Source organism: Pristiophorus japonicus, chromosome 1 (genome assembly GCF_044704955.1).
Source record: "Pristiophorus japonicus isolate sPriJap1 chromosome 1, sPriJap1.hap1, whole genome shotgun sequence".
Taxonomy (NCBI): domain Eukaryota; kingdom Metazoa; phylum Chordata; class Chondrichthyes; family Pristiophoridae; genus Pristiophorus; species Pristiophorus japonicus.
The window spans coordinates 69,987,127-70,004,235 of NC_091977.1; positions in this window are offsets into that span (position 1 = coordinate 69,987,127).

Below are 17,109 nucleotides of genomic sequence, written 5' to 3' on the forward strand. Positions count from 1 at the left end.
TTCTGGTGTGTTGGCTGTGCCCTCGCTGGGCTGGCGTGTTGTTGGCCCTGCAGGGCTGCTGAGTGAGCCTGGCCTTGCTGGGCTATTGGGCGTCATGGGTTCGATTTCCTGGTCCGGTGTAGTGTCGTTGATCCCTTGAGTGTGTGTTGTGGGCTTGAAAAAGGTGGTGTCTGCTGTGGGTTGTTCAGGGCAGTCTGTGAACCGCAGCCTTGTTTGGTCTAGGTTTCTGCAAATTTGTCCATTGTCTAGTTTGACTACAAACACCCTACTCCCTTCTTTAGCTATCACCGTGCCCACGATCCACTTGGGACCATGTCCATAGTTTAGCACATAAACAGGGTCATTCAGATCAATTTCCCGTGACACAGTGACGCGACCATCGTTTACATTTTGTTTCTGCCGCTTGCTCTCTACCTGATCATGCAGGTTGGGGTGAACCAGCGAGAGTCTAGTTTTAAGTGTCCTTTTCATGAGTAGCTCAGCCGGGGGCACCCCTGTGAGCGAGTGGGATCTCATGCGGTAGCTGAGCAGTACTCGGGACAGGCAGGTTTAGAGTGAGCCTTCTGTGACCTGGTTAAGGCTCTGTTTGATTGTTTGTACTGCCCGCTCTGCCTGCCCATTGGAGGCAGGTTTAAATGGGGCTGAGGTGACATGTTTGATCCCATTGTGGGTCATGAATTCTTTAAATTCGGCACTGACCAGTATGTCAGGCAGGCCGTGGGTGTCAAACTTGTCCCTCAGGCTGTCAATGGTGGCGGTGCTTCCTGACATTATTTCACATTCAATCCATTTTGAAAAAGTATCCACCTCCATGTAGAATTTACCAATATTTCGCAAAGATTCCTTGTACCTTTCCCCTGCAGAGGAGAAAATCCCTTTTTGGACTTTTAAAATGAGTTTAAAGGGCAGACAAGGCCTGCAGGGGATATAAGGGGATGCAGTCATGGAGACCCCCTCCCCGCAGTGTTTGGACTCATAGGAAAGGGAATTTAATTTGGAACTCAATGAACATTTTGTTATCCTAGGAAAAACTCTGAGGAAAATACCCAAGAGCTTTACAAGTTTAAGATCTCTAAAGGAACATGTTGGAAGAGACTGCCAGAACAGAGGGTGGGACTTCACTCAGGAATTGGGTATTGGAGCTAATTCAATTTGTCTGGGAGAATGAGTCAATCGATAACTAACAAGAACTGTGAGACATAAAAATTCACTCCCTAGTGACAATAAACGCATCAAGAGTTATCAGGCTAATCATCGGAGACCATTATTGGCATGCATGTGCAAATAGGCCTATAGAAATCACGGGCTCAGCCAAACGGCCCAAGAGTTTAAACATTGCTTCAACAATGCCAACCGGTGATTTTCCACATTACCACATCATAATCAAATTACTGCTGAATGACCCCGCCAAATTCTGACAAAGAAGAGAGCTCAAAATTAATTAGCACCTCCCTTGAAACAAAGAGCTGGGCCAGATTTGGCGGGAGATAAGGAAGTCTTTTTGGGGTATATCTATTCCCAGTTTTACAAGGGAAAATCTACAAGCAGCAGGAGGTAGGGAGTGAAGAAATGGAGTCATGGAGAAAACTACAAGAAACCATCAAGGACTGACCGAGCACACCGACAGCAAGAGGCCCATGAAACGGAAGGTTGTCAGCAACCAAATTGACAGCCCGGGCCACCACAACCAACGAAACAACCAACAAAAACCAACTCAGCAAAAACCGAAGAATCGACATTCATTTCCACGCTACAATCTACTTCTGAACGACCAACGGGTGAGAAATTACCTAAAAGGACTAACTAAACTATTCCTAACCAAAGAAAGTGGGTACTTACCCCATACATCCAAAACGCGACTTACCGCATCAGCAGACTCACCCCAACTGAAGACTAGGCAGTCCGAAGTCCTCTCCTCTGTCCGGGGAATGGCTCGCCTAGAAGGCAACATGCAGCGAACTCCAAAACCGCAATTCAACGGCAACTGTCAAAAGGGATTGGTGAGCATAACCCCCCTGAACACCCAGAGCTATAACTTAGTTAGTTAGGGGAATTTGGAGGGGGAGGCTGGGATAACTTGTGTAAATGTATCTGCATTCTCCTCTTTACCCCATTTAGAGTTTAAGCTGCATTCTTTTCCCCACAGGCTGTATTTTGACATTTTATTCAATGTGTTGTACCCCTCAGTGTGTATTGGTATTCTGTGTGTGTTATTAAAGGTGTGCCTTTTACTTCTTTTTAAACACAATAAAGCCATACCTGCTTCCTACCTTGAAACTGATTGTCTGTCCAAGTCTGTCACAGTCCCTTCATAATTCAACAGTCTAGAACCAAGGGTGTGGGAGCGATTTAAAACTGCTCATATAAGGGCAGACGGGAAAGCTGACCCCCTGAAAACCACCACTTCCAGGTAATGGCGACCACGAAGGGACTCTGGGGCAAGGGACGTGATAAGAAGAGACTGGTTTCAGGAAAAGCAGCAAAATGGAAGAGTGGATTTCCTCATATGTGTTTAAGAGAGTAAATGTGACTAAGGAGTGGGTACGCGATCTATTGTATGCTGAGCGTCCAGAAGATGCTGCAGCTCAATGGACCGAGAACAAGGACAATAAAAGGTCGATAGATAAGGCCATTTGGCTAGTTTGCCTTCAGCGACAGATTTGGCTTCTAGATAAGGAGAATGAGAAATTAAAGGGAGTATTGAGGCAGGCAGAAGAGAGGTCCAGTGCAAGGGCCACAGTCGGAGAAAGGCTGTGGACAGAGATGGTACAGTTAAAGGAAAGTAGAGAGCTCACTAAAGAAAGGCACAAAACCCAACTGGATCTTTTACAGTGACAGATTATTGAAGCCAAAAATAGCGAACTGGCATTGTGGGAAGAGAATTCCCACCTCGCCAAGCAAGTTAAAGAGTACGGGGAGAGGGTGAGAGACATTCAGGTAGCTTATAAGGTAGCCAGTACCAGGAAGTTTGAGGCAGGAGACCACGCCCCTGCCAGCAGCAGATCCAAAGCTTGAACCTTGCTCTATACCGGGCTAAAGGCATGGTGTGCCTGATAAACCCAGGTTTAGCCCAGGAACACCTGGTAGAGTAAGGAGAAACCCCTCAGTCACTGCCTGCAGCTCCCGGGAACGGCCCGGAGCAGCAGGGGTGTCAGCCAGAGTGTGGGGCAGGCAAGGATTGCGAACTACCAACACCAGCGGCCCCGAGTTTTAACTCGGCTTGGCAGCAGGGGGAAGCAGGCAAGCCAATACAAGAAGGGCCGGAACCAGGGCCAATGCACCCCGTCTGGCAGCAAAAGTGTGGCCCGCCTGGCGCTGATGGGGCAGCAGGACCCCTAGAAAGCAACTTCGTTGTCCCCCATGACCCCCAAAAACTGAGGGCTATGATAGGCCACCTAAGTAAGCTCACCCAACAGGGGGATCCCTCGGTACACTTCCTGGAAGTGGAACACACAGGGGATATTAACAGGTGCGATGATTCGGAGCAGGCTAAGCTGTTGCTCTTCTCGCTAGACACCACGCTGTGCCATTCCCTCTCTGCAGACAGCAGAAAGGGACGAAACACGTACGCTGCGGTTAAGGAGGAGGTTCTAGAGGCCATAGGTATGAACGATGGGAGTCCTTTCTCCCGAATGGAGAAGACAGTGCAGCTCTATGGGGAGACTCCACAGGCTTTCGCCGACAGGTTGTGGCTGGTCTACGAAAGGCCTGTAGTGGGGTTCTTGACCGGGCCCACTTGGCCCCTAACGAGCTGGCGCACTTGCTCTGCAGCCTGATGGAAAACAGCTTACCTGGAGTAAAGGCAAAAGCCGAGGTCTGGTTCGATCCAAGAGATCCCAGAACCACCAAGGAGACAGTGGTCAGACAGCTGACCCTGGCTTACCGGAATGGTAGAGGGACAGAGGAGTCCTCCTCTAAAGGGAAGGTCCATGAGATTAAACCCAGCCAAGGCAAGAGAGAGTGGCATCAGGAAGGTGGGAACTCTCCCCACAAAGGGGGCGAGTGTTTTGGGTGTGGGAAAAGTGGGCACTGGAGGAGGGACTGTAGGAACCCCTGGAAAGAGACTAAGGGAAAGGTCCCTCCAGCTCCAGCCCGTAAGGCCGGGGCAGGAACACCCGACTCATATGAGACACTCGTAGCCGCCCGACAAACACTTATAAACGGACAGGGAGCAGTAGCTACCGCAACCGGTACAGTAGCCGGTACGGTAAAACCCTCTGCTCCAACCCACCCAGATGCATGATGAAAGCCAGCACTGCCTGTGTACCTGTGTTCCCTAGAGTACGATGCCTGGAAGAGACCGTGCGTTACGATGGAGGTGGAGAAGGTGAAAGTGACCTACCTGCTAGATACTGGTGCTTCCAGCACCCTTGTATATGCAGATAACCCAGCTACCTCACCTCTATCGAACGGGGTCCCGTACAGTCTAGTGGGGTTCACAGGCAATGAGCAAACTGGTTCATTTTCCATCCCGCTCACCATTCAGTTAGGGACACTCAAAACCAAATGGAAGTGTGTCCTGATGAAATAGGAGCAGAAGGGAAAAGGGTTCCTGGGGGCTGATTTTATCATTAGCCACCAGATCCTAGTGGATCTCAGGAACCACTGTCTATGGGGAGCCATAGGGACAGACAGGGAAAGTGAGGTGGTGGTGATCCCAGAAAAAGGGGCCAAGGGAACGTTGTGTACTGGGAAGCCAAAGGAGGGTTACGACTTGGAATTACTGGTCAGTAACACCCCAGTGGAGTATCAGGCATATGTCCGGGCACACCTTGCAGCATTCGCCACCCACAAACATGACTGTGGTAGGTAACGGGGGTGGAAATTAGTATAGAAGGGGACCCCATGACCTGACCACAAAAGCAATATAACTTCCCCTTATTACAAACTCACACAAGGCATGTCATTCTGTGACCTTCACTTTATTCCCAAGACCAAGGAGTACTGAACCTGGGTGGGACCTCCCCATTTATACCTGGAAGCCCAGGTGAGGAGTGTCTCCTGCAAGCTCACCCCCTGTGGTCAGAGTGTGCATTTCAGGGGTACAGGTACAGTGTGCATGAGTTACAGTTGCATAACTATTGTCATTGCAAGATGGTTACATACATGACATCACCTCCCCCTTAAGTCTTTTTGTTTCAGAGGTTAAGTCTATCAGGTAGTCGACGCTCTCTCGTGGAGCGCCGCAGTTGTGGCTCTGGTGGCTGAGCCTCAGCACGCGTCTCTGTCACTTGAGGTGATTCCGGCCTGTCCGGGCTGGCCGCCGGGACTGTGCATGCTGAGGGCTGTCTTTGTTACTCGTACGCTGGCAGTGGTGTGGGTGCTATCTCATCATGCTCTTCTTCCGGTTCCTCTGTGTCTATGCTGAACCTTGTCTTTACCTGGTCCAAGTGTTTGTGGCATATCTGCCCATTGTTTAGTCTGACCACCATGACCCTGTTTCCTTCTTTGCCGATTAATGTGCCCTCAAGCCATTTGGGTCCCAAAGCATGGTTAAGAACAAATACCGGGTCATCTATTTCTATACACCTCCCCCTTGACCTCGATCATGGAGCTCAGTTTGGGACTAGTGCTTGCCCTGAACAATGTCTGCCAGGTCTGGGTGAATGAGGGACAGCTGCGTCTGGAGCGTGCGTTTCATGAGGAGTTCCGCTGACGGGACCCCTGTGAGCGAGTGCAGCCGGGACCTGTAGGCCAGCAAGAGGCACGATAGGCGGTACTGAAGGGCGGGTCCTTGGATGCATAGCATGCCCTGTTTTATGACTTGGACCGCCCGTTCCGCCTGGCCATTGGAAGCCGGCTTGAACGGCGCTGTCCGGACGTGCTTGATACCATTGACCGACATAAACTCCTGGAATTCATGGCTGATAAAACACGGGCCATTGTCGCTGACCAGGATGTCCGGCAAGCCGTGGGTCGCGAAAACCGTACGCAGACTCTCCACTGTGGTGGATGTCATGCACGAGTTCAATATGATGCACTCGATCCACTTCGAGTATGCATCGACAACAATCAGGAACATGTTCCCCATGAACGGGCCCGCATAGTCTACGTGAATGCATGACCATGGCCTGGTGGGCCAGGGCCATGGGCTGAGTGGAGCCTCCCTGGGGACGTTGCCCAGCTGGGCACATGTCGTGCACCTGCGAACCCAGTGTTCCAGGTCTGAGTCAATCCCCAGCCACCATACATGTGACCAGGCAATGGCCTTCATTAACACGATGCCAGGGTGCACGTTGTGGAGTTCCCTGATGAACGCTTCCCTTCCTTTCTGGGGCATGACTACCTGGTTGCCCCATAATAGGCAGTCGGCTTGGATGGAGAGCTCATCCATCCGTCTCTGAAACGACCTGACTTCCTCGGGGCACACCCTGTGTGCGGACGCCCAATTCCCAGTCAGGACACATTTCTTTATCATGGACAGGAGGGGGTTCCTGTTGGTCCAGAGTTTGATCTGGCGGGCTGTGATGGGGGAGCCCGCAGTGTCAAAAGCCTCAACGGCCATGACCATCTCGGCGCTCTACTCCGACGACCCCTCGGTGGTGGCCAGTGGGAGCCTGCTGAGTGCGTCAGTGCAATTTTCGGTGCCTGGCCGGTGCCGTATGGTGTAGTCATACGCAGCCAGCATGAGGGCCCATCGCTGTATGCGAGCTGACGCGTTAGCGTTGACAGCCTTGCTGTCGGACAACAGGGATGTTAACGGCTTGTGGTCCGTCTAGAGCTCGAACTGTCTACCGAAAAGGTACTAGTGCATCTTTTTCACACCGTACACACACGCGAGTGCCTCCTTCTCGACCATGCTGTATCCCCGCTCTGCCTGGGAGAGCGACCTGGAGGCGTAAGCCACCGGTTGGAGTCGGCCATCATCGTTACCCTGCTGTAACACACACCCAACCCCGTAGGATGAAGCATTGCATGTTAAAACCAGTTTTTTACAGGGGTCATACAAAGTCAACAGTTTGGTGGAACACAGCAGGTTCCTCATTCTTGACAAGATTGCCCATTCTTGACAATCCCCCCAAAACCATTCACAATCTTTATGGAGGAGCATGTGTACCGGCTCCAACAATGTGCTTAAGTTCGGCAGAAAGTTCCCAAAATAGTTCAAAAGTCCCAGGAATGATCGCAACTCCGACGTGTTGCCGGGCCTGGGCGCCCGGCGAATCACCTCAGTTTTTGATTCAGTGGGCCGGATCCCATCTGCGGCAACCCTTCTGTCCAGGAATTCGACCTCTGGGGCCAAAAATACGCACTTGGCCTTTTTCAGCCGCAAGCCTACCCGATCCAATCGGCGTAGCACCTCCTCCAGGTTGCGGAGGTGTTCCTCGGTGTCTCGACCCGTTATAAGGATGTCGTCTTGGAATACGACCGTTCCAGGTATGGACTTGAGCAAACTTTGCATGTTTCGCTGAAAGATAGCCGCTGCCGAACGAATGCCAAACGGGCACCTGTTGTAGATAAATAATCCTTTGTGCATCGTGATGGTGGTCAGAAGCTTGGAATCTTCAGCCAGTTCCTGAGTCATGTAGGCCGAAGTGAGGTCCAGCTTCGTGAACAGCTTTCCACCTGCCAGCGTGGCAAAGAGGCCCTCCGCTCTCGGAAGCGGGTATTGGTCTTGCAGTGACACCCGGTTGATGGTGGCCTTGTAGACGCCACAACTCCGAACAGAGCCATCTGCTTTGAGGACGGGAACGATGGGACTTGTCCAGTCGCTGAATTCAACGGCCGAAATTATGCCCTATCTGAGCAGCCTGTCCAGTTCACTTTCAATTTTCTCACGCATCACGTACGGCATCGCTCTGGCTTTGTGGTGCACTGGTCTGGCGTCCGGAGTGATGTGTATCACTACTTTAGTGTCCTTGAATGTTCCGACACCGGGGTGAAAGAGTGACTCGAATTTTTGCAGGACCTGTGAGCATGAACTTCGCTCCATGGATAAATGGCGTGCACATCCCCCCATTTCCAATTCATCTCAGCTAGCCAACTCCTCCCCAAAAGCATGGGGCCATTTCCTGGAACAACCCAGAATGACAGCCGGTTTTGTAATCCATTATGCGTTACCACCAAGTTTGCACTGCCCAACACTGGGATGATCTCTTTGGTGTATGTACGTAGCTGCATCTCAATGCGTTCCAGTTTGGGCCTGCTAGCACTGTGTGGCCATAGTCTCTCAAATTGTTGGGCGCTCATGAGTGACTGGCTAGCTCCCGTATCCAGCTCCATGTGCCATTCAGTAAGACTTTCATCATCATGGGTGGCGTTTTAGTGTATGAGCTGTGGACGTCAGCCATATGAACTCTCTGAACTTCAGCATCCATGGTTGTTCCCCAGGCCTCATCCTGCATTGCAGACCCCTCATCTGGTTCCTCTGTCTCGCAGACTAGCCTCGCTGCTGCCTTTTTGCACATCCTGGCCAAGTGTCCACTGACATTACAAATCCTACAGGTATAAAGCTGGAACCTGCAGCTTTTGGCGGTGTGTCTACCCCCGCATCTCCAGCATGAGCTGAGATTGCTGTTAACAAAAGGACTATTCCCAGGCATTCCTCTCTGATAGCCCGTTTGGCTGTTTCTAAGCACTCTGAATGGTCCCATCACGGGATGCATTGTTCCTCGTGAATTGCCGATCCCCTTTCCATTGTCTCTGTTGCGGGCCCACCCTGGAGCTTGTTGCTGCCTGGGTGGTGTCGAATTGCCCTTGCCTGCCTGCCTGGGTGGTGTCGAATTGCCCTTGCCTGCCTGCGGTTCGGTGTTCTGTATCACTTTTGCAACATTAACTCCTTGGTTCATCGCAACGTTAAAACCAGGGCTGCGTGCGTAAATTAGCTTGATCTCCTCTTCCCCTGTCATAAAGGTCTGAGCTATCAAAGCAGCCCTTTCTAAAGTCAAGTCCTTGGTCTTTATGAGCTTCCTGAAAATGCCAGCATGATTAATGCCCTCAATGAAAAAGTCCCTTAACATCTCCCCTCTGCAGGCATCGGAGAACTTACAGAGACTGGCCAAACGCCGCAGTTCCGTCACGAAGTTTGAGATGTTTTGACCCTCCCGACGCTGGTGAGAGTAGAACTGGTGCCGGACCATGTGTACGCTACTTGCCGGCTTGAGATGCTCACTGATCAGCTGGCTGAGCTCTTCGAAGGACTTGTCCGCTAGCTTTTGGGGTGCGAGCAGGTCTTTCATCAGCGCATACGTCTGGACCACAGCTGGTCAGTAGATGCGCCCTCCGCTTGTCAGCCTCTTCCAGCCAGTCCTTTGTGACAAAGCTCTGCTGGAGTCTTTCCATAAAGTCATCCCAGTCCTCACCCACACAGTAGTGTTCCTCTGTGCCACCGGTGGCCATCCTCATGGTTTGGTGATTCCCGTTTCTCGTCGCCAGATGTAGTGTCTCTGCACCTCGTTACAAACTCACACGAGGCATGTAGATATCCGACACGGTCACTCTGTGACCTTCACTTTATTCCCAGGACCACAGAGTCCTGACACTGGGTGGGACCTCCCCTTTTATACCTGGAAACCCAGGTGAGGAGTGTCTCCCGCAAGCTCACCCCCTGTGGTCAGGGTGTGCATTTCAAGGGTACAGGTACAGTGTGCATGAGTTACAGTTACATAACTATTGTCATTACAAGATAGTGAAATACATGTCAGATAGCTACCCATGTGAACTCTCCACTGTGGCTGGTAAAGAAACCGGACAACTCAAGGAGGGCCACCGTGGACTATCGAGTACGAAATAATAATATCCCTGCCTGTGCACCCACTGTAGCAGCCGTAGCGGACCTCATAGGGAATATTCCACATCTGCGACCACTTTCACGGTGCTGGACATTTCAAATGGGTTCTGGTCCATTCCTTTAAAACGGGAGGACCAGTACAAGTTCGCCTTTACCTTTAAGGGCCAACAATACACGTGGAACTGTCTTCCCCAAGGATTCCACAACAGCCCCAGCATTTTTTACCAATGCATGGCGAACTGTTTAAAGGGCTTTAGCAGACCCCAGCAGTTGGTGCAGTATGTGGATGACCTGCCCCTGTTCACCGATCAGGGGGAGGAGCATGGCCCACTGCTGGCCGAGCTGCTGGAGCTGCTAAAAGAAGAAGGGTTTAAAGTAAACCCCAAGCAGGCACAGACCGGTCAGAAGGAAGTCAAAGTCCTGGAGCTGACTGTGCGCGCTGGGGAAAGGGCCATAGACAAGGCCAGAAGGGAGGCAGTACAGGAGTTACCGGCCCCCAACACAGTGACAGGGGTAAGATCCTTTCTAGGACTCACTGGGTACTGCAGAGATTTTATTGATGATTATGCAGCCACTGCAGCCCCTCTGCTCAGGCTCCTACACAAGGGTGTAGAGTGGGACTGGGATGAGGGCTGCGAGGCAGCATTTAATCAGCTCAAGAAGGACTTGCAGACCGCGCCAGCCTTAGGGGCGATAGATGTAGGAAAGGAGTTTTTCCTGCAATGTGGCAGCCAGCGGGGGCAGCCTGAGCTCACTGCTGCTTCAAGAGCGGCACGGCCAGCTGAGACCGGTGGTCTATGTCATGTATTCAACCAGCATTGTAACCCATGTATAAACTGACCTAAGTTGTACACTGAGAACAATGACCACTAGGTGGTGAACTTGTGGGAGACACTCCTAACCTAGACCTTCAGATATAAAAGGGGAAGCTCCACCCACTTCCTGCACTTGAGTGCTATGAAATAAAGGACAGGTCACAGACTGACCTTCTCTCAAGCATGGGCCTCGTGTGCATTTATACTGTATAGTAAGGACGTATCAATGGCGACAAGAAACTGGGATTTAAACAACGCGAGCATGGCCACTAGCAATAACAGGGGCAGTCAGGGACGATCGACTGGCAAGGGACCTTTTGTTTCAAACCGCAGCTCATGCTGGAGGCGTGGAGTCACACACTCAGCCGGAGTTTGCAGAGGTGAGCAAAATACCTGCAGAAATTGCAGAAATGAACGCTGGGGAAAATCGCTGGAAGCTGAAGTTCAGCGAGTTCATGTGGAGCACGTATACAGTTCATACACCGGGACGCCACCGATAATGATGAAAGTGCTCCTCAATGGCATCCCAGTATCAATGGAGCTAGACACGGGGGCCAGCCAGTCCCCGATGAGTATCAAACAGTTCGAAAAGTTGTGGGCGTCCAAGGCCAGGAGGCCAAAATTATCGCCGATTGACGCACAGCTACGGACTTACACAAAGCAGATCATTCCGGTGCTCGGCAGCGCCACGGTAGTCGTGACCCACAAAGATTCGGAGAACAGACTGCCACTCTGGATTGTCCCGGTGACGGTCCCGCACTACTGGGGAGGAGTTGGCTTGCTGTCATGAACTGGAAATAGAGCGATGTTAATGCAATTTCCTCTGTGGAGCGAGTATCATGCTCACAGATCCTGGACAAATTTGACTCATTATTTCAACCCGGCATTGGCACTTTCATGGGGGCCAAGGTAGTGATTCACATAAACCCGGACGCCAGGCCAGTACACCACAAGGCCAGAGTGGTGCCGTACGTGATGCGGGAAAAGATAGAAGGCGAATTGGACCGCTTGCTGAGGGAAGGCATCATCTCGCCAGTCAAATTCAGTGACTGGGCGAGCCCGATTGTGCCGGTGCTCAAGGCAGATGGGTCGGTCAGGATATGTGGCGATTACAAGGCCACCATTAATCGGGTGTCACTCCAAGACCAGTACCCGCTACCGAGAGCGGAGGACCTCTTTGCAACGCTATCCGGTGGCAAACCTTTTTCAAAATTGGACTTGACCTCAGCTTACATGACCCAGGAGCTGGCGAGTGAGTCGAAGAAGCTGACCACCATCACGACACACAAGGAGTTGTTTGAGTACAACAGATGTCCGTTCGGGATTTGCTCGGCCGCCGCGATCTTCCAACGAAATATGGAAAGAATCCTCAAGTCGATTCCAGGGATGGTGGTTTTTCAGGACGACATCCTCATTACGGGTTACGAGACTGAAGAACACCTCCACAACCTGGAGGAGGTGCTACGCAGACTGGACCAGGTAGGGCTGCGACTGAAAAAGGCAAAGTGCGTCTTCCTAGCTACAGAGGTAGAATTCCTGGGGATGAGGGTAGCGGCAGACGGGATCAGCCCTACTGCGTCCAAGACGGAAGCGATTCAGAGAGCACCCAGATCCTGTAACACGACGGAGCTGCGTTCATTCCTGGGGCTTCTGAACTATTTTGGTAAGTTTCTTCCCAAATTGAGCACGCTGCTAGAGCCGCTACACGTGCTCCTACGCAAAGGTCACGAATGGGTCTGGGGGGACAGCCAGGAAAAGGCTTTTAATAGAGCACGCAAATTGTTATGTTCCAACAATCTGTTAACGCTATATGACCCATGTCAGAAACTTGTGTTAACGTGCGATGCGTCGTCCTATGGTGTCAGGTGTGTGTTGCAGCATGTCAATGCCAAGGGTCAGTTACAGCCAGTAGTTTATGCCTCCAGAAGTCTGTCCCAGGCAGAAAGGAGCTATGGGATGGTAGAAAAGGAGGCGCTCGCATGTGTATATGCGATAAAGAAAATGCACCAGTACCTGTTTGGCAGGAAATTTGAGCTGGAGACAGATCACAAACCCCTAACGTCCCTTTTGGCCGACAACAAGGCCATAAATGTAAATGCATTGGCCCGCATACAGAGGTAGACACTCACGTTAGCCGCCTATCACTGCACAATTCGGCACAGAGAGACAGACTATTATCTGAATGGTGACAGATTAGGAAAAGGGGAGGTGCAAAGAGACCTGGGTGTCATGGTACATCAGTCATTGAAGGTTGGCATGCAGGTGCAGCAGGCGGTTAAGAAAGCAAATGGCATGTTGGCCTTCATAGCAAGGGGATTTGAGTACAGGGGCAGGGAGGTGTTGCTACAGTTGTACAGGGCATTGGTGAGGCCACACCTGGAGTATTGTGTACAGTTTTGGTCTCCTAACCTGAGGAAGGACATTCTTGCTATTGAGGGAGTGCAGCGAAGGTTCACCAGACTGATTCCCGGGATGGCGGGACTGACCTATCAAGAAAGACTGGATCAACTGGGCTTGTATTCACTGGAGTTCAGAAGAATGAGAGGGGACCTCATAGAAACATATAAAATTCTGACGGGGTTAGACAGGTTAGATGCAGGAAGAATGTTCCCAATGTTGGGGAAGTCCAGAACCAGGGGTCACAGTCTAAGGATAAGGGGTAAGCCATTTAGGACCGAGATGCGGAGGAACTTCTTCACCCAGAGAGTGGTGAACCTGTGGAATTCTCTACCACAGAAAGTTGTTGAGGCCAATTCACTAAATATATTCAAAAAGGAGTTAGATGAGGTCCTTACTGCTAGGGGGATCAAGGGGTATGGCGAGAAAGCAGGAATGGGGTACTGAAGTTGAATGTTCAGCCATGAACTCATTGAATGGCGGTGCAGGCTAGAAGGGCCGAATGGCCTACTCCTGCACCTATTTTCTATGTTTCTATGTTTCTAACTGCGCCAATGCACTCAGCAGGCTCCCACTTGCCACCACTGAGGGGGCTACCGAGCATGCTGCTGAGATGGTCATGGCTGTTGAAGTTTTCGGAAGAGAAGGCTCACCCGTGACAGCCCATCAGATTAAAGTCTGGACAAATAGAGACCCGCTATTGTCTCTAGTCAAGAAATGTGTCCTGAATGGGGACTGGGCAGCCACGTACAGGGCATGCCCTGAGGAATTTAAACCATTTCACAGGCGCAGGGATGAACTCTTGATTCAGGCTGATTGCCGACTGTGGGGAAACCACGTAGTCATGCCCCAGATGGGCAGAGAGGTGTTCATCAGAGAACTCCACAATGGGCACCCGGGCATTGTCACGATGAAGGCAATTGCCAGGACACACTTTTGGTAGCCAGGGATAGACGCAGATCTGGAACTTTATGTTCGCAGGTGCAACACATGTGCTCAGCTGGGCAATGCGCCCAGGGAAGCCCCCCTTAGCCCCTGGCCATGGCCCGCCAAGCCTTGGTCACGCTTCCATGTGGACTACGCAGTCCTTTCATGGGGAAAATGTTTTTGGTTGTAGTAGACGCCTACTCCAAATGGATCGAGTGTGACATTTTAAATTCAAGCACATCCTCTGCCACGGTAGAAAGCCTACGGACAATGTTCGCCGCCCATGGTCTACCGGACATCTTGGTCAGTGACAATGGCCCGTGCTTCACAAGCACTGAATTCCAGGACTTCATGGCAGGCAATGGAATTAACCATGTTAGAACGGCACCTTTCAAGCCGGCCTCAAACGGCCAGGCAGAACGAGCAGTGCAGATAATCAAACACGGGATGCTCAGAATCCAAGGGGGTTCCCTACAATGCCGCTTATCACGCCTCCTGTTGGCCTACAGATCCCGACCACACCCGACAAAACCCGGTTATCCCTTATACACCCCACCATGAAAGAAATTGTTGAGAGCAGGCGCCAGTCACAATATGACTACCATGACAGGAATGCGAGGGCGCGATGTATTGATGTAAATGACCCTGTTTTTGTCCTCAACTACGCTGCAGGGCTCAAATGGCTCGCAGGCACTGTGGTTGCCAAAGAGGGAAAGGGGATTCTGGTAGTTAAACTTACCAATGGACAAATCTGCCGCAAACATGTGGATCAAACAAAAAGGAGGTTCAGCAACCCCATAGAAGAAGCAGAGGAAGAACACGATGTAGAGTTCACTCCACCACAGGTGACCGAACACAGGAACCAAAGGGAGGAGAGCCCAGTCACTGTGGGCAGTCCGGACAGGCCTGAGGCACCGCAAACAGCAGACACTCAGGCCAGCGCCCAACAAACAGAGCTCCAACTCAGGCGCTCTACAAGGAAGCGTAAACCACCAGAGAGACTCAACCTGTGATCCCAATAAGACTTTGCGGGGGGAGGTGATGTCATGTATTCAACCAGCATTGTAACTCATGTATAAACTGACCTAAGTTGTACACTGAGAACAATGACCACTAGGTGGTGAACTTGTGGGAGGCACTCCTAACCTAGACCTTCAGATATAAAAGGGGAAGCTCCATCCACTTCCTGCATTTGACTGCTATGAAATAAAGGACAGGTCACAGACTGACCTTCTCTCAAGCATGGGCCTCGTGTGCATTTATACTGTATAGTAAGGACGTATCAGTTTACTCCTCCAGTATCCTCACAGATGTGGAGAAGGGGTACTCCAACTGTGAGAGACACCTCCTAGCCACACATTGGGCAGTGAAAAGATCCTTGATCTTCACGGGAGGGTCTCCTCTAACACCACACACCTACTCAGATGCTCCTAGATGGGAGGATTAAGGACAGGACGGTGAGCAGTGCCCGCATTGCTCGCTGGACCCTGCTCCTCTCCCAGATGGACCTCAGAGTAGAAGGCCCCCACGAGCCAAGGCTCGCAGCCAACCTAATCTATCCAGGGAAAGCCCACAGGTGCTCCATAGAAGGGGTATGGGAGGTGAACATTGGCCTTCGGGCTGGGTTACACCCTACAGGCCGGGACATCTACGTGGACGGGTCCAGCACGGTATCTGCTGGCGAGCGACTCACTGGGTGTGGAGTCTATGACCTAAGGGCAGGTATTGCCCTGGCAATCAAGCTCCCCAACACCATGAGCGCCCAGCATGCCGAACTGTCCACCGTAATGTACGTGGTGACCCACCCCGAGGAATTCCCTACCCCGTACACGATTTGCTCGGACAGTATGTTCACCTGCAACTCGTGTACGGAGTACCTGGCTATCTGGTCCCGTCGCGGATACAAGTCCGCTGACGGGAGACCCCTGGCAATCAAGCCCCTGCTGGAGAAAATCATGAAAGCGGTGGGGGAAGAGGGAAAGGTCTATATACATAAGGTGAAGGCCCATTCAAAAACCGAACCCCATGCAGAGGGAAACCAACAGGCTGACAAACTGACCAAAGAAGGTGCCCGCATGGGAAAGTTCTGGGACCCCTATGACACCGGCCGCATAGCAGCGGTCAAGAATAAGAACAGGGCAGCAGAGAGTACAGGGATAGCTTTGGCCCTGGACTTAAAATCAGTTCAGGCACAGGACCCGGTCCTGAAAGCTGTCCTGAACACGCTAGCAAGAGGAGAGAGAGTAGAAGGTCCGTACGGCACAGCAGCCATTACCGTTAAGGAAAGCATGCTGTTTAAAGAGGGACAATGTGTAAAGTTCTTACTCAATGGCACAAAACCCACACGAGGCACATTCTATGGACGAGGTCACTCTATGACCTGAACCTTTATTCACAGAACCAAGAAGTGATGACCCTGAATGGGACCTCCCTTTATATACCTGGATGACCAGGTAAGGAGTGTCTCCCACAAGTTCACCCGCTGTGGTCAAGGTGTGCATTGCTTAAGTATATACAGTATTGCAGTGGTGTTACATAGAGGTTACATACATGACATCACCTCCCCCCCCCCCCCCCACCCCCAAAGTCTTATTAGGATCATAAGTTAAGTCTTTCGGGTGGTCTGCGCTCCCTCGTGGAGCGCCGCAGTTGGGGTTCTGATTGTTGAGCCTTGGCGTGAGTGTCTGTCACCTGTGGTGATTCCGGCCTGTCCGGGCTGACCGGGGGACTGTGCATGCTGCTGAATGTTCTTGTTGCTCGTTCACTGGTGGTGGTATGAGCACCATCTCATGATCTTCCTCGTGTTCCTCAGTGTCTATGCTGAACCTTTTTTTTACTTGGTCCAGATGCTTACGGCATATCTGCTCATTTTTAAGTTTAACCACGATGACCCTGTTCCCCTCTTTGTCTATTACAGTACGCCCAAGCCATTTGGGCCCTACGGCATGATTGAGGACAAATACGGGGTCATTTATTTCTATACATCTCCCCCTTGAATTACGGTCATGGTACTTGTTTTGGGACTGACGCTTGCCCTCAACTATGTCGGACAGGACTGGGTGAATGAGGGACAACAGAGTTTTGAGTGTTCGTTTCATAAGTAGCTCAGCGGGCGGGACCCCCGTGAGCGAGTGCGGTCAGGACCTATAGGCCAGCAGGAGGCGCGATAGGCAGCAATTGAAGGGAGTGTCCTTGAATCCTGAGCATGCCTTGTTTAATGATTTGGACCGCACATTCCGC